At 40.7% G+C, this 25,765-nt stretch overlaps 1 protein-coding gene and 1 long non-coding RNA gene across 6 annotated transcripts in view; one reads left to right on the top strand and one right to left on the bottom strand.

The window, feature by feature from the left end:
• PPP2R2B (protein phosphatase 2 regulatory subunit Bbeta) overlaps window positions 1-25,765 on the bottom strand; it is a 439,907-nt gene that overhangs the window by 333,742 nt on the left and 80,400 nt on the right. The gene's annotated exons all lie outside the window — the stretch shown is intronic.
• LOC111092124 lies at window positions 3,050-14,510 on the top strand. The gene is made up of 3 exons (XR_005355504.1): window positions 3,050-4,517; window positions 11,131-11,272; window positions 13,727-14,510. It is a non-coding gene; the product is annotated as an uncharacterized LOC111092124 (long non-coding RNA).

The following is a 25,765-nucleotide window of genomic DNA, read 5'->3' on the forward strand; positions in this document are numbered from 1 at the left end:
TTGCTCATATTCATTTGTTTGGTGCAAAAACATGTATTGAAAGAGAATTATGCTAGGCTCTGGGACATCAATTTGATTAAGATAACAGTCCTGCCTTTAAAGAACACATGGCTTAGTAGATGAATTTGAAAGGTAAATAAGTAACTACAATTGAGAGAATGTGTAATAAGAAAAGTATGGACACATGCCATGGGAACTAGAGTGATGTGTTCTTTGATGGCTGCACATCAGCATTATCTAAGGAGTTTACTAAAGACAGGGTGTCTCAGGCCCTATCCCTGAAATTTTTGAAATACAAGGTTGGAGGTTATATATTTGCATTTGTAACGGATATCTATGTGTGAATCCTGGACTAGAAGACAGGATGGTCCTCTTGGCCTGGCTGGGTCCAGGAAGGCTGCAAAGTGGAAGTTGCATATACTGGATTCTCACAGCTGATGAGGAGTTTGCTAATCTTTGACATAAGCAACACAACCGTGCTTGGAGAATAGCTTTCCTCGGTGCTGCATTCAAAGACAGAATTCAGAGCCTGACAGCTGTTCCATGAATCCCAAAGTGTGTGACAAGTGTATTTTTTTACTTTGAGTCTAGTGGTCTCAACCTGGCTATGTGTAAAGTAAATCACCTAGAAAGCCCTTGAAAAATAAAGATATCTGGGGCCCGCCCCCAGTACAGATTGAATTGGTCAGCAATGATGCCAAACATCAGTACTTTTTAAAAACTCCCAGGTGATAACAAATGTGCAGCTGAAGAATTGTCACTTAGGCAGTCCTCAGTGTCCCTAGGAGGACTCTAAGTATTGGATCTAGCGTTGAGATGAGTGCAGGTCAGGCTTGTGCCTCGCAGATGCCAAAAGAGACCAGACTCCTTGCTTGAAGATATGTGAAGAGGGTGACCAAAATTATGGCATATTTCATAGGTTTGCAATTAACAAATTAATGCTTTTAGTGCAATACAGGTGAATACACAGGTGTGCCACATACCAGGTAAGAAATAGTACATAATGAATATTTCATTCTTGGTGCCCAAATGTTTAGGTGGATGCAACATCAAGAGTGTGACTACTGCCATTTGTCAATCCTGGCAGCTAGTTCTGTGATAGCATACAATCTCATGGAGAGATAAAGTTGATCATCTACATTTAAGATTCTTCATTGATTGTGAGGCCCAGACAAATGGCCCTCGGAGGTCTCTACTTACTGGTTTGGCAGTTCCTCAAATTTACTTGCAGAGATAAACTCCAGATTTAAATAACACACTATTTCTGGGACTCTAAAATCCCAATTTTCTTAAAGCTCCATGGTGATTTAATACAGCTGGTCCACCCCAGTGTTTCAGAATCACTGAAATTTATTATCTTTAGCACTTTCTAATTCTGAAGTCATACAGATAAAAAATTCTGCCTACCCGAATAAACTGAAAATATTATCATGATCTTCATTATCTTCCCACAGGAGGAAAGGAGTAAACTCCCTCTTCTTTTATTGCCCTTTTGATTTTACTTCTTAGTCTTCTTTTGGGTGGATACATTTTCTATAATAATCATTTATCATAACCAGGTAAACAATACTATAAAGTGCTTATGATGACTTTCCCCCACCCCCCTTCCATTCAGTCATTCCTTAGAGTTGTAACATCATCCTCCACCAGTGCCTATGATCTTAGTGAACATGTCCATCAAGATGCCTGGCCTGTGATCCAAGCTCAGATAATCAGGTTTTCTCTCCTAAGACTTTGGACCTTGAGCTGAGCAATGCAAGGACAGAAAAAAAAAAAATATTGGGGCCAATTCATTCTGAATAGATTCCAGATGAGAGAGACATCTAGACACCCTGCACTGCCCCAATTCCTGCCCTTTCTCTGCCATACTTTCTGTTTGCCGAGCTACCTAGATTCTGCCAAAAATGTCCTATTTTGCAAAAGTTAGCCAGAGTTGGTTTCTATTGCTTTCAATTGAACAATTTTATAAGGAACAACGTTACAAGCGGTCTGTGTCACCTGGAATGGTAGGAGATTACAGCCAGGTTGGGAAGAGTGTGAGAGAATGAGATTATGTGACTAACCCTGGCTGTTAGAGGTGTGAGTCACATTCTTTCGAAAATGGCCAACTTGAATTGTTATCCACTTGAGACCCAATGATAGCAAATGAACAGCAACCAGTAGATAATAAGTGAAAGGGATGGGGCACTATAATCACAGTAAATTTGGGGGTATAGCCACAAAGATAAAAAAAAAACCTATCTGAATTTAACACATAAAATGTATTTAAAGAACAACACCATTTAGAAGCCCTTGCTTTACAAACCAAAAGCCAAATGACTGGTACCGAGTTATATGCCTTCCCACTAATCAAACAGATCACTGAGTTATAACCTAGAAAATATAATGAGAAATCCTCATGGATACACATTTGATTTTTTTTTTTAATTTTTTATTTATTTACGATAGTCACACAGAGAGAGAGAGAGAGAGAGAGAGGCAGAGACACAGGCAGAGGGAGGAGCAGGCTCCATGCACCGGGAGCCCGATGTGGGATTCGATCCCGGGTCTCCAGGATCGCGCCCTGGGCCAAAGACAGGCGCTAAACCGCTGCGCCACCCAGGGATCCCCACATTTGAATAAAATTACTGATTATGCATAAATCTATAACATGGCATCCTTTTTTTTTTTTTAAAGTTTTTATTTATTTGGCAGAGAAAGAGTAGAAGCAGGAGGAGTGGCAGGCAGAGGGAGAGGGAGAAACTGACTCCCTGCTGAGGAGGAAGCCCAGTGTTGGGCTGGGATCATGATCATGATCTGGGCCAAAGGCAGATGATTAACCAACTGAGCCACCCAAACACCCCTATAATATGGCTTCTGATACAGTGCTTACTTCCTTTATTTACCTGACCTATAACTGTTGCATTCAAAATACATACACATACACTTATATATTTATATTTACAATTTATATAATACCTTTGAAATACAATACTCCAAGTCATTTGCAAAAAATGTTACCAAGGCATTGGGAGTATATATAGTTTTATCATCCAGGGAACAATGGGAACAGCCAGCTGCCAACATGGAGCTCAACTGAATTGCCACATATACTCATGCAATAAGCACTTTACTTTGAGCTGAGGAGAACTTCACATCAAAATAGTTGGGGAGAGGCAAAAATAAATTCAGAAGTGTTATTTCAATAGTCAAATACTTGTTATATAAATGACAAAATGAAATTCAGTGATACAAAACTGAATTTGATGAATTGATGAAGGAAATGAACCCCACTACTGAAGGAGTGAATAGAATATAATGGCCACCACTTATGGAGCACTCAACCTGTGTTAAACATTGCACTGAGGGCCATCAATTTTACAATAATCTTATGAGTTAATTACTGTTCCCATTTAACTTTTAAGAATAGACGTAAGAAACACCAGTCACTGAGACAACAGCATCTAATGATAAGTTCCTATGGAAGAATGCATACACCTAAAAACAAACATGGATATTTTAGCAAGACTTTCAAAGCCAGAAAACAAATAGATGTGTTACAAGAGAACTGCAGAAACTTTTGTTAAATAGCATCAACTAGTTTGGTCAGCCACTAAGGAAGGACAAAGTTCTCCATTATTTCTAAACTGGGGTATGAGTACTCTACTGATTGCTATCTGAGGTCAACTAGGCTACGTGTGTATGTGTAATTTTCTTTTGCCTATAAATACCACGTTACATAAGCATGTCCTGAAGATGAAAAGATAACATAATTTAGTTTTACCAAAAGAGACTCTTTTTCAACAGAGGGAGCATGGGGTCAATGTCTAGCCCCCATCTGAACTCATCACTCCTACTAGAAGTACTGGTATTAATTCTCCAGTACCCCTGAGTGTATAAGGACCCTTTAATAAAGATATTTCCCTGATAGCGATGGAATAATCAATGTTGAAATGATGCCTGGGCCAGTTTTTAAGACAGTAGATCAGTTGTACCTCTGGAAAATTTAAACACTGAAAAATGTCCAGATATGCAGGAAAATACATGCACCAAATGCATACCCATGTACATATGTTAAGGGTATGGTGGTGATGGAATTACTAAGCATTTTCTCCACGCACTCAACTCTTGCCCGAGAAAATGTATTTTCTGATCAGTAAAATAAACCAAGTACATTTCCACAGCATGGTGGTTCTCAAACTTCACTATTAGAATAAATATAGCCAGCATTTCTTCTATTACTTCCTATGTACCAAGACCATAATATCTTGTCTCCCAACAGCCCTGCCAAATAGTTATCATTTCCCTCTTTCACTGATGAGGTAACAGACCCAGTCAGGTCACATTGTTTGATTGTTAACACATCTAGTAAGAGGCAAATCACACTTTAAACCCAAGCAATCTTCACCAAGAGCTCACACTCTTACTCATTGAGCTAAAATGTAATACACTAGGGTTAAAGCCTAGGAATGGAAATAATTACAAGCCCCCAGGTGATTCTAATGCATCCAGCTCACTATGGATCCAAAAATTCACTGGTAAGTCTTTAACGGGGATATAAATCACCTAGGGATCTTATTAAATAGCAGATACCTATTCAGTAGGTCTGCATTTGGGCCTGAATGTCTGCATGTCTAATAAGTACCAGGTGACACCAATGCTACTGGTCCTCAGCTCACATTTTGAGCAGCAAGGCACTAGAGTATAGCACTCAGCTATACAATGCTAAATGCATTTTCCTCTAATAAAATTATGAATTATTGTGTTCCCAGATAAATATAAGTACCTTACCTATTAGCATCTTGCAAGATATCTCCAACCCATAGTAATGTTAGATCTATAGAAATAAAGTCATGTGATAAATGCTTGTTGAATGATTCTTGAGAGAAATATTCTTTTTAAAACAACTTGAGATGAACCAGATCAAAGGAGTTTCCTCTCAGAGTGCAAGTGCTCTGATTTACTTCTACCTGGAAGGAGTTATGGATTCTGTCCCTATATCTGGTCACTTGACAGGTTATGATTGACAAGAGTCAAACTTCTCAGGAGTTCTGGGAAAATGGACTCAAAAGAGGTATCCACAAAATCATTAGATCACAGGATAAAGGCAAAGGCATGTGTTCCTCAGGATTTACAAAAAGATATAGCTAACTTGAATTAAACCAATTCCCTAGCATTGAAGTTCCACATATTTGTTATTCAGAATTATTCCTATTTATTATTACAAGGTCCATGCACAATTCTGTTTCCTACACATTCATATCCCACGAACAGAAAAAACTCTGCCTGAATTCTTGACTTGTGCTCTTCGTTCTCCTATCTGATCCACAACTATGTGGAGCTGTCATCACAGAAAACTAATTGCCCTGGTCACTCCCCAAAGAGCTTGCTCATGATTTTATCAACCTGCATTTGACCAAAGATTAGTCTTTTGATCTTGGAAAGAAAAATATGTCCTACTCAGTCAGCCAGCTTTTAAAATAACCCAGGATATTGTCATCATGCTTTTTTTAAAAAAAATTAATAACCACTTCAAACCTGGAGTACCCTCCATTCCTCTTATTAACTCCCCCAGTGCCAAACACATTAGTTGATAGACTTAAGAGTTAACTTATTTAAAAAACAAACAAGCAAACAAACCAATACAGACATGCATGTATATATTCTAGAATTGCTAATACATTTTGAGACTCAAAAATTTCTTATTGGGAAGACATGAATAGCCAAGGCATTCTTCAAGTGGAATTCAATGCCTGATACATCACTGCCTATAGCAAATAAGTGCCTTGCTCTCTAGAGAAGTGAGCTTTAAAATTTAGAGGGCTTAAGCTGTTGCAGGAAAAGTCTTATTGGAAATACAGCTTTTCAGATTCTGTGCCCAGCAAATCTGATTCAGGAAATGAGGAATCAGACACAGGAATCTACATTTTCATAAACCCCTCAGGTGGTCTTGCTCTAGAAGCTCAGAGTTTAGAATAGGAGCCAATCATGTGAACAGATAATTGCAATTCAGCATGACAAATTCAATGACAGGAGAGTGTACCATGCACAGTGCTAGCAGCGAAGAAGGACAGAGCAAGACTTTTATTTAGTCCAGAGCAGAGAAGGTGGCTAGGGATGGCTTCTTCAAAGGATGTGTTTAACTTGAGTCTTGAGAGAGAAGTAGAAGTTCAGTAGATGCTAATGAATGGGAGATATGCAAACACATCTTCTGAGGTAGGATCACTGAAGATTAAGTTAGGTAGCAATGGGAGAAGGGAGAGGTGGCTGGCACATAGCATTATGTATCTTATATGCAATTAAATCTCATGGGCATTATGGTCGTTATAGTCATCACATTATAGTCATAACAATTTTGTATATTTATTGCAATAATTTCATATGGCAAAAAAATTCTTAAAGAAAGGGCATCTGTTTTTAAGCTGTTTCTAACTACCCAAAAGACCAGTGGACTAGTTGTAGGGTTAGAGGAGAGGAGATTCCAGGACCAAATTCCTTCTTTCCCACTTGTCAGTGCACAGATGTACTTATCACTTGATAAAGAAACAGAGAATCCTGGAGGAAAGGCTACAATCACACCCACTGTGTGGACTTCATGTCAAAGGTTATATGCTTGCTCAAAATATAAAGTGATCTTTGGGCTAGGAAAAAGGATCAAATAAATGGAGAAGTGGGTAAAGATCACCAAACATCGTATTTGCTATTTTTCTTCAAATGTTGGTTCCAAGACATTAATCAAATAATCAATAGAATTCCTCAGATAGGACACCAAGTAGCTAGAGCCACAGATCTGCTGAGGGCCTCAGGCTTTCAAACTTCAGGCACATCTGTGAAGAGCGCATCTTTCATTTCCCCTGAGGACCTTTAGGATGCAGTGTCTCTAGCCCTTATCTGTGTCTTTACCAGCCCTCCACTCTGTTGAACTGGGTCTTCATATTCATTCCAATATCTCAATCCTAGGGAGATGTTTTCCGTTTTGAAGGGCATATCACCTAGTTGATCTGCTTACATACATAAGATGTCTTTTCCTTCTAAGGAAAGGTAAGGAAACTATAGAGTCAGTGTTGGCCATCTTCTATAACCAACCTCATTATCTTATTATCATAACTATTAAAAATAACATCTACTCATCACTTTCCATGTGCCCGACAATTGTCTTAAATCTTTATATCCATGATTTTCATGTAATCCTCACAAGAATTCCGTGATCTATCTGTTATTAAACTCCATTTAGGCAAGAGCATGCCATAGTTCAGAGACGTTAGGTAACCTATCCTCAATCACACGGTTAATAAATAACGGAGCCAGAATACAAACTCAGCATCGTCCACCTCCAAAGGCCACAGTGTTAATCAGTACATAATACTGTCTCCATCCCTTCTGCTTCAGATAATGAGCTTTATCATCATAGTACTTAACCTTTTGTGAGCTAAGTTCTTTATAGGTCTTAACTCATTTAAACCTCATGGCAACCTTCTGCACTGAGTTCTATAACCCACAGTTCAGAGATGAGAAAACAAACGCAGAGAGAAATTAAAGTATGTGCTCAAGATCATCCATTTATTGAGTGGGTGGATGTGGGATCCAAATCATTCAAAATAGTTGCTGAGATATTGTTTAAAACTGCCTCCAATTCTATATTATGTTCTTACACAGCAGTCTTAATCCAGCTAGATCCAACATTTTCAAGGTGTTTTAACAAACACCTAGAAAAACACTCTGAGTAATCCAGGGTTATGTTTCAATTCAAAGGGAGAGTGCAGTAGAACCCTAGAAGTTCTAAGTCTACGATCTTTGTCTTCAAATGTAATTGAAACTAAACAGAATTTTGTAGTAAATGCTCAAAACCTGTCTGCCTAGCATGTCTTGTTGGCATTAATTTCTTCATCCAATTGTTCAGTGATTGACACATGTTTACTGAGTGCCTGACATTTCTGGGACTGGGGAATTAAAGTGGATTGAGACATGATCCAGACTTCAAGAAGCCTACAGTCTGGTGGAGGAGACTCAGAAGGAAACCAGTAATTATAGTAGAGTGTCAAGTGCTACAATAGATTAGGAACTCCACGAAGACAGGATTTCTGCCTTCATTTGCTTTATCTCCACCCAGCACTCAGTTCACTGCTTGGCAGAGAGCACGAACATGAATACTTATTAATTTAGGTACGAAAGAGTAGACCAGTGAGGTGGTGCTGAGTGTGAGGTGCTAAGGTTATGAGGGAGGGGCTAAATTAGCCAGGGGTGGGGCAGGGTGGAAAGGAGAGAATTCTGTATCCTTGAAAGTGGTGTTCGTAGTAGGTATTGAGAACTGAAGAATTATCAGGAGTGAGGCAGGCACGGGAAAGGGTTGGAGACACAGGGATTGGAGGAACAGAAAAACAGACTGGGAATGAGTGGTGAGCTGATGGTGAGCGTGTGACAGGCATTCTAGATTTGGCTAGGGGGCACACAGAGAGGTGTGACACCATGAGGAAGAAGCAGGAAGACTAGAGCAGAGAGGGGAGGCAACAATGAGAGATGGACCTTAAGACGTCAATAGGAAGAGTCAGCTCTTTCTTGGGCTAAGGATTTTTCAACCTGACTCTGAAAGCCATGGCAGAGTCATTGATAGGTTTTTTTTTTTTTAAGATTTTATTTATATATTCATGAGACACACACACACACGGGGAGAGAGAGAGAGAGAGAGAGAGAGAGAGAGAGAGAGGAAGGCAGAGACATAGGCAGAGGGAGGAGAAGCAGGCTCAATGCAGACAGCCCAATGTAGGACTCGATCCTGGGATCCCGGGATCACGCCCTGAGCTGAAGACAGATGCTCAACCACTGAGCCACCCAAGAGTCCCCACTGATAGGTTTTAAGTAGGGAAATGACCTCATCGATTTTAGTTGACTATGAACTCTCTCTCCTTACCCCCCACAGGGATGGCTTTGTTAGATAACACTACAGAGAGTTGTATCAAGACTTAATGAGCAGTAGTCATCCTACCTCTGGTTCAGGTCTTAATCTACCTCTGAGGTTCTTCCTTAGGTTCCCTTGGTCCTATACAGGACCTTTTCTGCTACAGACAGAGGGCAATCCATCTATCAGACACTCTCTAATTCCACACCTACAAAAGCTACTGGGAGAAAAGACAAGCACATGTTCTTTTAAATTAAAATCACCCACGATCTGAAGAGAGAGGCATAATAAATTAGAATGGAAAGCCACCAGACCTAAATGGAAGTGGACCAGGTAGTACAACAAATCTAAACACATTAGACTCAGAGCTCAGGTCAACATCTTTCAAGCATGGCATCAGCCCTAAATCCACAGGTGACAGGTCTTCACATGTTTGAGGAAGATATGTCATAACTTTCTGAAGCTATAGTAAAATGACAGGTTTTTATTTCCAGCCTGTTGACGCTGTAAGCCCTCTCTCATCACATGTGGTACCTCCCCCATATCTTTTCCCATCTTTTATTCTATTTTCTGCCTTCTTTGCTATTTTCTGATTACGAAAGCAATTTGCACTCAGTGTAATAATTCCATTGGTACAGAAAAAGAATTAAGTAAAAGTCATTCTTCACGCCCCAACCTTCCCAACCGAACTAAACAAGGCATCACATTTTGGAACAACTCTTGCCCCAGCTTCTGGCCTCATATCCACATAATGTTATTTGTTCTTGTTGTATTATTGTTATTGTTGTCTTTTAAAGGAATATTAAAATAAAAATATTAAATTATTAAAGTTGCATAATTTGTCTTTTTGTACTTAACTTAGTGTGAATATGATTTCTAAAGCCTGCAGAATATTCCATTATCTGGATACACCATAATTTTCTCCTCTTCATACCTACTTGGATTATTCATAATAAAAAAAGCTTATGGAGAGAGAAGGCTCTGATAAGCTTCCCTATAGCTCAATCGTCTTATGTTTCCATGCTTATTTACTTAAAATAAAATCCAAGAAATAGAATTGCAGAGCCAAATGGTAAGCACATTTAAAACCTCTGCTTTGTATCACTGAACTGCCCTCCAGAAATGTAGTATCTATCTATTGTCTCACCAAAGAAACGTATCTGTTTTGTTCCATATTTATCAACTTCATATATTAGGTGAAAATTAGCATCTCATTGTTATTTTAATTCTTTCATTACTACTAAATGTGAATACCGTTTCATATGGTTATTAGATATTTATTCTTTTTATGAGTTGTCCTTTGCTCATATTTCTGTTTGGTGGTGCTTTTTACATATTAAGAGCACTAAGAGTATTTAAATATTACGAGTATTTTTATAGACTAAGACTATATATTAAGAGGATGTTGAAAACTCATTTTCTAGACAGAAAATTACAATCTGGTCCAGTCACCTACAGATAGCTTCCAACCTAAATTCTACCTTATATCAGTACTAGATGTTTAAGCCTTAATAATCCAGAGCCAAAAAGACCTTAGTGCCCCATGGAAGAGCTCTTTTCAAGAGAAATGAATCACAAACCAAATGGATTTTCTATGGTGGCCCACTTAGTACAGTAATCTGTGGTCTGTGACCCACTTTTGGTTGGGCAATTTCTGGTCCTTGCCTGTGTGTGTTCCTAGAGATCTGAGTGAATTACGGAGTCACCAGTTAGGGTGATTCAGAGAGAGGTTTGGCAAAAGCTGATTCAGCTAGTCTGGGATTCATCTGCTGAGACAGCCAGCTGTGAGTTTCAGGGAAAAAGGAAAGGGTCAATAACCCCCCCTGCCATCTGTCTTTCCAGGTCTGTATTTACCTGGTCTACTTGTCTGGTATGCGGTATGAGCTCTTCCTTATTCACATGTGTTCCAAACCCTAAAATCACTTAAGATGTGAAGAGCATTATGACTGTCTTCCTTTGGGTCGGTCAAAGGTTTTGCTTAGGCCAACCCTTCCCCATCCTCTTGCCTTCACTTGGTTTCCAGTGCTTCCCTTTTTTTGTTTTTCAGGATGAGGGAGAAGGATCTAGCAAAGCGTGTGTGTGTGTTTATGTGTGTGTGTGTGTGTGCACACAGTAAACAGATAAGAAGATTTCAGGACAAAAAAGTTTAAAGCTAAGAGTCTTAGAAGCCAATACCAACTGGAGACCCAACCAGAGATACCATTTCAGAATTACAAGCATACCCTTACTGGATTCTGATAATCCTTATTTCACAGATGGTAAGGCATTTGCTGGAAGCCTCAAAATTAAATGATGGCAGAGGTGACATTGGAACTCAGGTTACAAGGACTCCATACCCATTTCTGCGAGGCGATAATGCCTCATGAATCACCACGCCTGCTTCTCCTTGATTTACAGGTGAGTGAACCAAGGTCCAGTGGGCTAAGCAACTGGCCTATGGCGCTCAAAGTTCCTTAGCAGAGTGGTGAGCCCAGGCCCCTGACTGGAAGGCCATAGCTGCTCTCCTTCACTGTGCTGACTCATCTTTGAGACGATGATGCAATTTAATGAGAAAACAGTATTAAATGTGTACAAATTGGATCGAGGCAATTTTGGATCAAGGCAATTAGGCAGGAACACATTTTGTAAAGTGAGCTAAAGCCCATGTTCTTCGGTTAGTTCTCTATTTAGGAGTATTTCCCCTGGCCCCCTATAACACCCCTCTCTGGTGGTCATTACCTGGTGTCAGTTACCTCCAAATCAAAACCAACACAAGCAATCAATGTGGGAGAGTTACCATCCTCACTGAGGTTTTGTGAGGTGACACCTTGGCCTGGGACTGCTTGGGGAATTTCCTGTGAAAACAAACACCTTACAGCACTGCTCTTTGCAGAATTCCTCCTCTTAGCACCGTAGGGAGCGGGCCTGTCAAGGAACTGAGGTTTTCCCTCTCTCCCCTTCTGCTACGTGCTCTCTGCCTCACCTCTCACTGGCTTCTCTTCGTCTACCAGGTTAGTTCTCTACCCACACTCAGAGATCTTATCCTCTTACTATGCAGAGCAGTCGACTGAGCATATTTTGTTACTTGAGCATTTTCTTGGAGTCCTACGTTTCTTCCCAAGTGGTTTCTGCATGACTATTTTGGATAAAGATGCTACTGTCTGTGTTTTTCTCCATCTTTTCCCATAGGTGCTCTTGTTATCCCAATTTTCCCAGAATGTAATTATCCCCATTTTAAGGAGTCTGGAGGTCAATGGGGACAATTTGCCCAGAGTCACTGCTAACACACTGCATAGTGTGAACTCAAACCTGTGTTTATCTGACTCCCCCAGTTCTGGCTTTAATGACACACCCCCCTAATTCATTGTACAGAAATCTCACCATCTTTGCTCATTTCTAAAACATTGTATGAAAAGATTGCCCTCCTCCCAAAGAACAATTAAATTAGCTTGACCTTTTCAGATCTCATAGGGAAGGTTTCACAAGGGTGGCTCTCTACTCTGTTTAATTTCCCTTTCTGAAGGCCTGGATTTCCTCTGAGGACACTTGATATTCCCTAGGTAGATGAGCCCTCCAACCACAGCCCTTAAGCTAGCTGGATGCTAGGACTCAGAGATGGTTCTGTTTTATCCGTAGCTGACTGAAGCAGTTCCTAAGTGTGCTCCCAAAATATTTATTCTACAAGATACTCTTCAACATGGGGTTCTACGACCAAATGCTTTGGGAAAGACGCATAACAAAAATTAAGTCATTGTTTTCCCAGTTGTGGTCGACTCAACATTGTTGTGTGAGCCATTAATGAACATAGTAGTAATCAGAATTTGAGGTCAAATAATTTTAGCAAACTACAAATACTCTGGCTCCCTCTTGGAGATTCATAGGAAATAGTAGTACATTAAAGGTTCTGACAACTCCTACTAAAATTTGTTGAAATTTGCTTGACTTGATGCATCTCAGATTTATTTGATCTCAGGGCCTTCTTTGAACTTACAGCAGCAGCCCACAAGGGCCCACTCTGGATGGCCTCTGATTTGAGTTCTGGTCTCCTGTGCTCTGAAGGGAATTGGTAGAGGATCCTCTTTTGGAAATCTAGGCCCGATCCTGCTATTAGCTGGTTGGGTAACTGTGAACAAGTCACTCTTCTCTGGGCCTCAACTTTCCCAGCTATAAAATGAAGGAGTGTCTGTAACTTCCCTTCTAGTTCAAGGCTACCATCACCTGAACATATGGAATTGGTAGAGCCACAACCCAAAATATCATGATAAACTGTGCATTTATATGTACTCATTAAATCTCATTCCATCACCTAGAGACAAAATAGCAATAATTCTTTTCAAGCTGTAGAAATCTTAAACACATAAATATTAATTTGCCCCCATCTGCTAGTAAAATATTCTCTCGAAATACATTATCATTTACTGTTTTAGAATTTGGAGCTATCTTTGATCAGCCAGTTTCCAGGATAATGGGAAAGACCCTGGAACCTCCAGGGTGTTCCAGGGAACCACTGTGAGTCCTCAGGCAGGAACTTCACTTCTCTGACTTAGATTCATCCATAAATGACAGTTTGTTCTTGATTCTTTTAAGACATCTTGTGAGGACTATCAGTCACAGTTTAAAAAAAAAAACACAAACACCTCTGTCCTCTGGCTATACACCTGCCACTGCCTAAGCCCTCAGAAGTTTCTGGTCTTTCAGAAATAGGAACTTTCCTTCCTTCAGTTCCCCCCTATTCCTAGAGCTGGGTTAAGCACTCCCTTTGAAAGTATTAACACTAGTATTACATGGAGGAGAATATGAGACCTTACTATGGGAGACAATTTGCTCTGTTTCCATGCACTTATCTTAGTAAAAAGTCTTCTTTAAATACAGAGGAATACAGCGACGGTACTAGCTGGACTTTGACATCAGACAAATCTAGAGTTGAACCTGTCAGCAGTGTCACATACCAGCCGTGCGTCCCCAGGCAAGCTGCTACCCTCCGATGCTCAGATTCTTCATCTATAAAGTGGGAGCAATATGAGTCACTGCCAGGCTGCTGCAACAATGCCACGTCATAATTTTTGTAGAGCTCTCTCTACATTACCTGGGCATGTGTGTGCTCAGTCATGCCCTTTGAAAACATTGTTTATTTCAGACATACAATGAAAGGAGATCTAGAAAGAAATCGCTTTGTCACTGTACAAAGGCCAGGAATCCTGCACAGCCATCAGAAAGGATAACTGTCATTAGTGCTCCTAGCAAATGTTTGTTAGGGGGCCTGCGATAGTCCCGCCGGCCAGAGGCCCTCTTTAATTAAAGCCTTCACTGTTCATTATTGAACACTGCCACCTGGTGGAGAGAGAGGCCTCATGCAGGCATGGAAACAGCAGAGGTTACATCAGGGTACCCCACCCTGGACCAGGAGGATGTTGGGGCCACCTCGACCACAATGCTTTCAGCATCTTGACTTGGAGCTAGGCCCGCGGGGAGATCTCTGGATTCCTGTTTATGTGGACTCCCCTTCATCTTCGCTCATTTGTCACAGTGACACAAAGGTGAAAAAAGAGTCTTCCATCGACCACAGGATCTGAGCCGAAGGGCAGCCATCTCTGACAACATGATCTGAAGACCCCTCCTCCGTTACCCTAACCCAATCACCTTTTTGGTTTCTACATAAAGCATATCATTGTCTAAAAATATATACAGGTATTTTTTTTCTCCTTCTCTCACTCTTTCTCTCCCCAGCTGGAATGGAAGGAAGCTCCCTGAGTGCAAGGTCACATAAGCTATAAGCTGTCTTCCCTTACCTATTCCTCCCAACAAACACAGGCCTGGCACATAGTAGGTGCTCAAAAATGTTTCCTATAGGATAAAAAATAGCAAGAATATAGCTTTAATGTTAATGGATCCTTCCTTATTTACCAGAGAGCTAAACTCTGTATACAGACCATCTCATTTACTCTTTACAATCACTATCCTAGTGGGGGTAATGTCACCACCCATGGAGCATCAGAAATTTCTAGGACCTAGAAGTGATCCTCCCAATTCAGTAATCACAGCACCTCTTTGCCCAACAGTATAATTCCATATGTTTTTTTTAAGATTTTATTTATTTATTCATGAGACACACACAGAGAGGCAGAGACACAGGCAGAGGGAGGAAGCAGGCTCCCTATGGGGAGCCCGATGTGGCACTTGATCCCAGGACCCCAGGATCACGCCCTGAGCCAGATACTCAACCACTGAGCCATCCAGGTGCCCCATAATGCCAAATTTTATTTAAGCCTTTTTTTTCTCTGGTCTGTATTATAGTTTGACCCATTTTACAGATTCGAAAGGTTACTCTCATGGAAATGAAACAATTTCCCCCAAAGCTATTCAACCCCTATTTAAAACCCAGGTCTTGTCTAATTCTAAAAGTCCTGTCCTTTTCACTGTAACACATGCCTCCTATGGGATAGGAGAATAAAAAGGCCTTCCTTAATTAGGCCTCAGGAAACCCAGCCTGAGTTTTGGTTAAGCCTCTTGAAACAAGCCTTGCTCCCAAGCTGCATCTCAAGCTGGACTTTTTTTTTTTTCAAGCTGGACTTTTCTGTAGCCAGGTTTTTATTGGTCCATAGATGTTTCCTGCATCTTTGCTTTAAAGAAAATAACTAGCTAAGAGTCACTGAGATTTTAGCATATGCCAGGCAAGGTTCAATGATCTCATTAAATTCTTACAACAGCCCTGTAAAATAGGAGATAGATAGACATAGATAGACAGATAGATAGATACTGATATATAAATTGATATATACATATATATTGATATTATTCTCATTTTACAAATGAAGAAACTGAGGCACAGAGAGGTTAAGTATTTTCTCCCGTGGATATCCAGGTTGCGAGCCACAGCCCTGCCTTGAACCCAGGCAGTTTGCCTCCAGGTTACACTCCACAGCACCAGCTGACTCTGTAGAGGGCTCATTCTGGTGCAAACCTTATGCTCTAGAAAACCTCAGGGCATCTTGCTTAGTACAGCACTTCCTGCAGTGTTTCAGCTCAAAAACTGTGCAGAAGTTGGAACAAGACAGGACCTGCCAGGGTGCCCTGTGGCTCCCCCCCCCCCCCCCCTGCTTGCAGACCTGGCCCACAGTAACTCTTCAATTAGTTTCCATCTGTAGGAGCAGCCATTCCCTAGGGGTACACAGGCCAAAAAGAGAGACCAACTCAGCCAAAATCCAAAAATATCTTCACTGCAGTAAGCAAACTGGTGATGGAGAGAAGGGAAATTTCCCCTTCGAGCCTTGGACATTTCTCAAAGCCCGCGCCCACTCAGCTTATGTAAGTGGCATTCACCACTGAGGAATGCAACTGAGGCCCTTAAGAATCTAGGCCAATCCTGCCAATTAGGTGTTAATGAAAAGTTATTTAGGGTCTACCCAGAGGCACTCTGGGAAACTTGACCCCTCGCTCACTGAATTGTCTCCCCTGCTTCACAGGACCTACGCAAAGAGGTTCCAGGGAACACTCCAGGGATGGCAAAGTTAATACAGTCAATACCTTCTTGAACATTTCTTCCTAAGCAACAGGCAGTGACAGGATTCAGGGAAGTTCTAGGCCTCCTTATATTCATTTTTTAAAAAAGATTTTATTTATTAATTCATGAGAGACACACAGACAGAGGTAGAGACACAGGCAGAAGGAGAAGCAGATTCCCCACTGAGCAGGGAGCCTGATTCAGGGCTCCATCCCAGGACCCTAGGATCACGACCCTGAGCCAAAGACAGACCTCAACCACTGGGCCACCCAAGTTCCCCTCCTTATGATCACTCATTCATATTTCTCTATAGTTACACATTTTTCAATAAATATCTCTGAAGCACCACCCCCTTTTCAGGTCAATGCCAGGTATGGGGAACCCCACAGTTAGCTAGACACAGTGCTGAGCCTAGACAATCAACAAAACTATAAATCAAACCCTGGCTTATAGCATTTGACACTTTGATGTGTGAATATACCCACCACCGACTTGGCTGATGTCAAGATACCAGTATTTGGTCACTGAGCTTGGAACCGGGAGGAGATGCACCATACAGAGATTGGTAATCTCTAGAGCAGGGAGAAAAATGTAGGAATTAGGAGGGGATGAGTTTTAGTATTTATTATTTTAAACATGATATACTTAATCACAAGCTTACATAACTTAATTTTGGATAATGGCCACGTTTACCAAGCGGCTCGCAGCAATCCTGCACATTTGACAACGCGGTTCTCAGAAGCTGGTCCTTGTCAGCTCCGGTGTACCACTGCTTAGACACAGACTCACAAAGTGAGAAGTTGACAGGCAAATCAGGGAAAAACTAAGAGAGAGCATGAAATGCTTTGTGAGAAGGAAGTACGAGGTGCTCTGGGAGCATTTGGGAGGCAGATCCAGCCAAGAATTGGATTTGGGGAATGCCATCTGAGACAGAGACGTCTGAGATTGGAAGAACCATAAGTGTTAGCCACGTGAAGGGTAGCAAGTGGGTTCCAGATGGTGGGTTCCTCTCCACCATGTGAAGAGGTCTTAGGGGAGGCCAGACCACAGAACCTTTTAGAACATGCAGTTTTCCATTATGACTAGAATCAAGTGTCCAAGGTAAGACAGTGACCTGAAATAGGATGGAGGGAAGGAAGAGGTTTCCAGAACATAGAAACCCCGTTCAAGATGGCTCCGAGGTGAGTGGGTACTCACTGGCAGCTTGTATACAGGAGGTCCCCCTGATTAAATGTCTTGCCAGGAAGATTGTTCTGCCTGCAGTGTGGGAAAGAGGTGGCATGTGGGCAAGACCAGAGGATGGTGCCACAATCTAGGACAGAGATAAAGACTGTTTGCATAGTGGTAATGGCCATGGGATTGGAGAAGAACACATGGAATCTAGAATCATTTAGGAGGTTGTAATGTTGGACAAAGTGAGGGGTGTGTGCGTGTGTGTGTGTGTTTGTGTGTGTGTTTGTGTATTGCAAGGCTGGGGGTGTGTTGAACAAAACCAAGTCAAGAATGATCCTGAGGTCTCTGACAACAGCAACACCAGAGACAACTGGAAGGAGGAGCCAGTGAAGGAAGAACAGGTAATTGGCTTGAAAGATGCCGAGTTTCATTTTAGACAGGTTCATGTTACGGGATGTCCAGGTGACGATATCCAGGGGACAGTGGATGTAGGCCTGAAGCTCAGGACAGGGGTCTGGGGCTGGGAAATAAATTTGGGAATCAACAGTAAAAAAGATGATAAGCAAAGCTGTGAGTGTAGAAGAGAAGGTCAGGAGTAAATTAGAATAACTAGAGTTTTATGGGCCGCTTACCCTGCCGGCACTGCCTGTCCACCGTACACCTACTTGCTCTTTTTGTCATTGCAACACCCTGAAGTGTAGGTATTACTGTGACCTCTCTTTTGTGGATGAGGAAACTTGTACAGTATCAGCAGAACCCAGATCTGAAGCTGGTCTGTCCGGCACCAGAACCCACACTCTGAGCTACAACACTGGCTGCTTCTATATCAAAATACACCGACTGAGAAGAGAAGACTGGAAAGATAGAACCTGAGGAAATGAATATTTAACTTGTAGGAAGAGGAACTTACAAAGGAAACAACTATAAAGCACAGGGTGCAGGTGGGGGAACTTGAGGCCTACCATCTTTCAGGTCGTTCAGGTCAACTTTTGAAAAACCTCCTCACCACAAACAAGGTAGCAGAATTGCCCCCTTAAAGCTTATAATCACACTGCATTTGCTAATATTCTTTTCTGATCATAGAAGCAATGCTTTATCCTGATAGAAAAAACAGAATGTACACAGAAGAAAATAAAAATCCCCACCATGAGACCACCTAGAAATAATTGCTATAACTCTTTGGCACATCTTCCTGTAGACTTTTTTTTTTTTTTACACATAAAATAATGGCTATTTCTTTAAAATATGTTTCCAAAGTTTTGTTTTGAAAGCACATTTTATGGTTTCTAAAGCACACATTTAAAAAATTAGGCATTTATTGCTTTTAAAGATGCCCATCTTAAAATCAGGATTTATTTTACAGTCAGTGGTGCTTTACAGGTAAATGGCAGCTTTGTGTTCTTAATTATACATGAAGGAATGCTACATTTTGTAATCCATGACATCTTTGCTTTTGTGAAATATGGTAGGCAAGATAGTCACAACTTCCGAAATTCAAAATATAGCAAAAGACATACAGAGATCTATTTCACTCCTTCCTACTCCAGTGCTCCTCCCTGGAGGCAGATTAAAATTTCTAATTGTCTGTCTGCCCTTCCAGAGTATTTTAATGCACATACAAGAAAACATTATACATGTTCCCCTCTCTTCAAGTACATGGTAATATACTATCCACTCCACACTAGAGTATCTTGCACTTTTCTTTCTTTATTTTTTTTGCACTTTTCTTTAAACTTAATATACGTTGAAAGTTTTTTCTTCCCATTTGCAAATTTTTGATTGAAAAGATATACCACAATTTACTAAGAAACCCCTACTGGAATGCAAACTGGTGCAACCATTGTGGAAAACAGTATGGAGGTTCTGCAAAAAAATAAAAAATATGGGCACCTGGCTGGCTGGCTCACTGAGTTTGAGCCCCATGCTGGGTGTAGAGATCACTAAATAAATAAATAAATAAATAAATAAATAAATAAACTTTAAAAAAAGTTTAAAATAGAACTACCCTACATTCCAGTAATTACACTACTGTGATTTTTGCTACCTATTCAAAAAAATAAGAAAACACTAATTTGAAGGGATGTAAACACCGCTACGTTTATTGCAGCATTACTTAAAATAGCCAAATTGTTGAGGCAGCCTAGCGTCTATCAATAGAATGGATAAAGAAGATGTGCTATATATACACAACAGAATATTATTTAGTCATAGAAAAAGAATGAAATCTGGCTGTTTGCAGCAACATGGATGGAGGTAGAGAGTATAATGCTAAGGGAAATAAGCCAGTCAGAGAAAGACAAATACTATACAACTTCATTCCTCTGTGGAATTCAAAAAACAAAACAAATGAACATCAGGGGGAAAAAGAGACAAACCAAGCAACAGATGCTTAACTACAATGAACACATGGATGGTTACCAGAGGGGAGGTGGGGGGGGGGGTGGGGGAAATAGGGGATGGGTATCACGGTGTGCACTTGTCTTGATTAGCACTGAGGGGTATGGAAGTGGTGAATCACTTTACTATATACTTGAAATGAATATAACATTCCTGTTAACTATACTGGAATTTTAAAAAAAGTAGTCCCCTACTGGTTTACAAAGTTATTTCCAATCTTTCGCTAAAGCAACACCATGATGAATAATCTTGTGTATTTGTACACATACCAGTATACCTATCAGGTAAATCCTGCTGAGTCACAAGGTAACTTCAGTAATTTTGACAGAAACTGCTAAATTGACCTACATAAATGTTCCAATTTACACTTCTTCTAAGAATACATGAAACACCGTTTTCCTACATCATTTCCACACATAGAACATTATCAAACTTTTTCATCTTTGCCAAATTGATTGATAAAAATGTATCTCTAAAACCCTTTATTTTGGAATAATTTCAGGTTTTACAGCAAAGTTGCAAAGATAGGAAAGAGTGTTGCTAGGTATCCCTCACCCAGTTTCTTCTCATGGTGATATCTGACATTAACATGCTATGTTCATGAAAATGAAGAAATCAACATTGGTATGTTGTTATTAATGGAAGCCCAGATTTTGTGAGGATTTCCACAGTCTCTCTACTAATGTCCCCTTTCTGTTCCAAGATCCCATCCGGGAGAGCATATTGCACTTCGGTGCCATGTGTCCTTATTCGGATCTCTGACAGTTTCTCAACTTCCCTTGTTCCACGTGACTTTGACAGTTTTGAGGAACTCATCAGTATTTTGTAGAATATTCCTTGAGTTGGGTTTTCCTGAGGTTAAACCTGAGGTTTCCTGAGGTTATCTCTCATGACTAGACCAGGGATGGTGACCTCATTCATTTGGCAAAGATATTTTCTCCCAGGTTACTCTACTCTTAGCATGACTCTTCTTCCTTTTTCCACACTCGGCTTTTAGTGAAATCTTAGTGAAACTGCAATTAGAGAGAGTGAACATCTTCTCCTGAGTTTAGGAACCATCTGTATTTTCTGGACTCTGTTGGCATTTTGCCCATTTTCTTTCTGTTGCATTGTCATTCCTTTTATCAATTGCTGTGAAAAATAAGCTATTTTTCTGTAATGCAAATTAAACATTTTTACCATTTCTTGCATGTTTCTGTTGTGTTTTTTTACAATAGAGATGTAAATGTTTTAATTTAATGAAACTGATTTTTTTTCCCTTTATGATATACAGGTTCTCTTTCACATTTTGAAGTAAACAGCCTGTTTCATGATGGCTTTTGGAGTGTTCCATGGTTTCATTTTTGGAAAATAAGAGTTTAGGTGCACCTCCGTGGCTCAGTGGTTGATCATCTGCCTTTGGCTCAAGTCGTGATCTCAGGTCCTGGGATCAAGTCCCACATTGGGGTCCCCACTGGGAGCCTGCTTCTCTCTCTGCCTATGTCTCTGCCTCTCTCTTTGTGTCTCTCCTGAATAAATAAAAATAAAATCTTAAAAAAAAAACAGAAAATAAAGAGTTTATGTTGGAATAAAAGTGGGAAGGATCTGATTTCTTATTCATATCACAACCCAGTTGCCCCAACAGAAATTTATTAGAAGAGACTATAATCCACTACTTCATCTGAAGTACAAGAGATCATTTTTTCAGGGAAAAACATCATAGGAGCCTCAGTCCTGTGCATTTCAAATTCCCATGTTCTTTCCATAGAGACGGGGCAAAAAAAAAAAAAAATATATATATATATATATGCAAATAAACAAAGAAAAAAGATTCTGTGGCTGGGAATTCCCCACTTATGAGCCAACCCCAATAGAGAAAGGAATGCAACTTGATTATTGGGGTAATAGTGTTTGTTTAATACTGGAACTGGTTAAGGAGGTACATGGGCACACTGACAAAAGGGATGAGTGGTATAATCTACTTATATTTTAAAAACATCTTTGACAAGGTTGCACACAAAAACCAAATGAGAAATACAAGTGCCCATGTCCTTGGAGAGGACGTTTTGTCAGGGATAGTCACTGCTTTAAGGAGAACAATGGATATGGCTGGCTGAGTAGACCAGCTTTGCAAAGACTACAGAACAAGGGATCCTTGTTTCCTAGCGATCCATTCTGGACCCATCCTTAGTTAGATCTGCATGAATAATCTGGGAGAAGAAGAGCAAACTGATTATTTTTTTTAAGAAAAGGACTTTGTTCATTTATTTATTTGAGAGAGAGCAAGAAAGCAGGGGCTGGGGTTGGGGGTTCGCAGAAGGGAGGGGAGGGGGGAGAAAAAATCGTAAGCAGAAGGTGCTGAGCCTGCCAGGGTTCAGTCTCACAATCCTGAGATCATGACCTGACCCAAATCAAGAGTTGGACACTTAAATGGCTGAGCTACCCAGGTGCCCCAAAATGATTTTAAGGTTTTAAGTGATGGTAATTTTTTTTTCAGACTGATTTTTTCCCTTTGCTTGAAGAACCGAGCAAATGACATTAAAAACAGTAAATACTTGTAAATCTTTTCAAAAATTTGACCAGGAAAGCATCACATGAGCTTAAAGGTGTATAAAAGCAGTAACGCAGTACAAAAGAACAAAAAGTCAAAGTAGACAGAAAATAAAGGGTCCTGCTCTGGAATAGCTCATGCTACTAAAAACACACACTAACATAGTCCTTAACTATGTGTTTTCTACTGCTCTAAGTACTTCACCATATGCTGGCTTTCCGAATTCTCCCAACCCGTTGCGGGGTAGGCTCCATTAGTCTCTCCTTTTCACACGTTTGAAAATGGAGGCCCAAGAGAATGAGTAACTAGTTAAATGTCACACAGCTTGTACGTGGTGGAGGCAGATTTGGATCGGGCAGTCCAGCCCTGTGGTGTATGCTCTGCATCCCTGGCCTTGCTGTCTTCCTAGCAGGGCCAAGTGGATGGGCAGTGGCTGTCATGTGGATGCATTTTATTGTTAGAAGAGCTGTGAGTCCATCATAGTCATGCTTGTATTTTCAGGTTTGGCAAAATACCAGGCACAAACTAGTTGCTTAATAAATTCTGACTCCCAGGGCACTGGGTGGCTCAGTGGTTGAGCCTCTGCCTTTGGCTCAGGGCCTGATCCTGGAGTCCTCAGATGGAGTCCCACATGGGGCTCCCTTCAGGGAACCTGCTTCTCCTTCTGCCTGTGTCTCTGCCTCTCTCTCTGTCTCTCATGAATAAATAAATAAAATCTTTAAAATTAATTAATTAATTAATTAATTAATTAATTCTGACTCCCTGAATCTTATCAGGGAGGTATGAACAAAGTGTTACACCGTGATTCTTGGATTGTTTATGATAGGGAATTCTGAGTTTTTTTTCCCCAAGTTTTATAAGGATCCTATGGTAGATAGCCTCTAAGAGGACCCTAAAATCCCCACTTCGTGGTATTCATATCCTTATATACTCTTCTCCCCTGGAATGCAGGATGGACTTAGTAATGGGCTTTTGACAACTACAATACAGCAGGGTGATGGGATGACACTCCAGAGATTCCTTAGAGAAGACTGGGGCTTCCATCCTGAGCACTCTCCCTGCCACTCTGTGGGGTCTCTCCTTGCCCTTGGGGAGGCCAGCCCCCACTTAGTGCAACAGCGCTGTAGGGATGCCTGTGTGGGTTTTCTTGGAAGCAGATCTGAGGCCTGCCAACAATTTTGTGAATAAACTTGGAGATGGATCGTGTAGTCCCAGTGGAGCCCTCAAGTGAAACAACTCTAGCTGGTAGTCTGATTGCAACCTTGTAAGACACCCTGGGCCAGAGGCACGGGGGTACCCCTGTGCCACCTCATCAACACCACTCCACCTCCCCACTGCCCGGAAACAAGCATAGGGATTAAAAAGGAAATGCAGCGGACAGAGTGGCATTTTAACATGTTCTCTAATTTCTCTCCACAAATGCTCCTCCGGTGGTATGTTCCGTCTCAGATAACAACAGCCTTATCCTTCTCTTTCCCTTTGGTCAGGCCCAAAAATTGTTGGAAGCTATCCTTGAGTTCCCTCATTTCTTCATACCCCATAACCAACCCACTAGCAAATTCTCTCAGGTCCACCCTAAAAAGCAGTCAGAATGTAACCACTTCTCACCCCTCTTGCTACTGGGATCTGGCTCCCGTTATCTCATCCTTGGGTTCTGCAACAGCCTCCTCCCTGATTCTCTTGCATTTGCCCTTAACTCTTTAGAGTCTATGTTCATCGCAAGAGACAGAACAATCCTATTAGAACATTCGTCCATGAATATCACTCTCTAACTCAAAACCATTCAATGGTTTCCATTTCACTTAGAGGAAAAAGCTCATGTTCTTAAGAAGGACTTCATTTCCTACTCCTCCCTTTTTTGGTCCCCTCACTCTAGTAACACTGGTCTGCTTGCTAATCCTCAAATAAGCCACCTATACTCCTACCTCAGGGCCTTTGCACTCTCTGTTTCTTCTGCGTGAAACACTTTCCTTCCAGATAAGGAAGGACCTTCTTAATGTTTTTGCACATGTGCCACTGAGGTCTTCCCTGATTCTTCTATCTAAAATTGCACCCCTTCTGAATACTCCCCATCCACCTTGTCCTGCTTTCTTTTTTGCCAAAGCATTTGCCGCTTATAAAAAGTCTATGTAATGAATAATTTTATCATTATGTTCACTTTTTGATTCCTCTCACCAGAATGAAAGCTCCAGGAAAGCAGGGAATTTTACCTATTTTGTTTATGGCTGTGTCTTTACTGCCTACAAGGCACATGGTATGCACTCAAACAGTAGATCTTAAATGAATCAGTATATTAACACTGGTCTTCCCACTTTAAAATATATATAATATATTCACACATATTCAATATTATATATAATGTGTATATTGCTTTGTGTTCTTCAATATAGCTTTGTGGTTTTCTTATCCTTCAGCCATCCACAAAATAGAATTTTATCCTTTCATTTCAAAAACTGAGGTAGACTTATATCTATTCTTTTGGGGGAGGGATGTCTATATTTTTACAAAAGTAAAGAAACTCAGAACAGTATGTCACATGATTCCATTGTGATAAAGATAAAAATGTGCACATGTATCTATATTTCTTCACCGCTCCCTACCAACTCCCTTGCTGGAGTTAAAAATATCTGGAAGATAGGGTAAGACGAGGATAGCTAGGGAACTTCTGTCTGCCTTCGGCTCAGGTCGTGATCCCGAAGCCCTAGGATCGAGTCCCCACATTGGGCTCCCCATAGGGAGCCTGCTTTTCCCTCTGCCTATGTCTCTGCCTCTCTCTCTGTGTCTCTCATGAATAAATAAATAAAATCTTTTAAAAGAAAAAAAAGATGAGGGTATCTTGGTAATAGAAAGGATGAGCCAGAAATCCTTTGATTACAAAGCAGGAGAGATGGTATACAAAGAGAAGGTCAATTTTGGCAGAAGAAATGGCCTACTAGTCTGATGAGTACTCTGGCCTCTGCCTCCTTTATATTTTCCCTCCTCTTTCTGATATAGGCTCATCGAGAAGGGAACCCTGATGACTGACAACCCATCCCACACATTAAGGTTAGGAACAGAGGTGGGGAAAAAAGACAAGAGTGAGAGGAAGACTGAAGGGAGAGATTGGAGACTCCCATGCCTGAGCTAAGACTAAGTTGTATTCAACTCCCTGTGGACTGAAGTGGGCTGAGAAGGCATGTATATGACATCAAAATATTACCTGCTGTTTTGTTACCATCTCTCATTTTATGTTGCTATGGTACTGATTATTGTGGTATTTTTTTTTCACATTTGATTTGAGGCTAATATGTAGTCAGTTTTTGTAAAGTTT

Source organism: Canis lupus, chromosome 2 (assembly GCF_011100685.1).
Source record: "Canis lupus familiaris isolate Mischka breed German Shepherd chromosome 2, alternate assembly UU_Cfam_GSD_1.0, whole genome shotgun sequence".
Lineage (NCBI taxonomy): Eukaryota > Metazoa > Chordata > Mammalia > Carnivora > Canidae > Canis > Canis lupus.